Consider the following 871-nt stretch of genomic DNA (forward strand, 5'->3'; position numbering starts at 1 on the left):
AGGAAGGGAAGCACAGATATAATATATGGTTCCAGGGTGAAGTAACTGGAATGGAAACATCATTAATTTTATACCTGCCTTTTCTACTGTAAAACCCATTTATTTCCCCCCCTTACACTAGGCTTACTTGTTGTTCCCAAAGCTTTCAGCTATGTCCAGTTCTTTTCCTCAGCAGATAAATAATGATGATTGATGGTTTGCCAAACACTTTAAGTGTTTGGCAAACTAACTGATAAAGGATCATTATAACAGCCTTAAGACGCCATCTGCTGAGGAAGTCCATACAATGTGGTTTTAAGTTTCCGGGCCATATTAAATTCATGTGAAGCTGCTGTTTTCCAACCTCACTGAGTAATTCATGCCACTGTGAACAGTGTTAGCTCCTGCAGGTCCACTTTAAAATACCTCTGACTACCAGGCTTTTCTCAACTACTCATTTTATGTAAGATATGAACAGATATAGCCCCCAGTTTGTTGTGTGCTAATTTGATTAAATGTAGAGTAAAAACAAACAAACAAAAAACGTTAAGTAAAAAACAACCAAAAACCCAGTTGTGACATAAGGCCCTTGTCAACATGCAAAGTTCATGTTTTTGCACAGAAACCTGTGAGATTTGGGATACTCTATGAGATATGTGTCAAATGTGGTTGGTAACCAAACTTTTATTGCTGACAATCACATCCTCTGCAGTATGTAAATCCACACATTTATTTTACTGGAGTGAGACACCTGATGTTCACACGAGGGAGACAAAAACTCGACAGTGTCATATTTGCTTTAAATGACTGCAAAATCTTCTTTTTTTCTTTCCCCCTCCGTGAAGTACTTTTCTGGATATCTGTTGGTTCTTCTCCCAGCACCCTGTTAGGG

The sequence above is a fragment of the Aulonocara stuartgranti genome, assembly GCF_965226115.1.
Source record: "Aulonocara stuartgranti genome assembly, chromosome: 7".
Classification (NCBI taxonomy): domain Eukaryota; kingdom Metazoa; phylum Chordata; class Actinopteri; order Cichliformes; family Cichlidae; genus Aulonocara; species Aulonocara stuartgranti.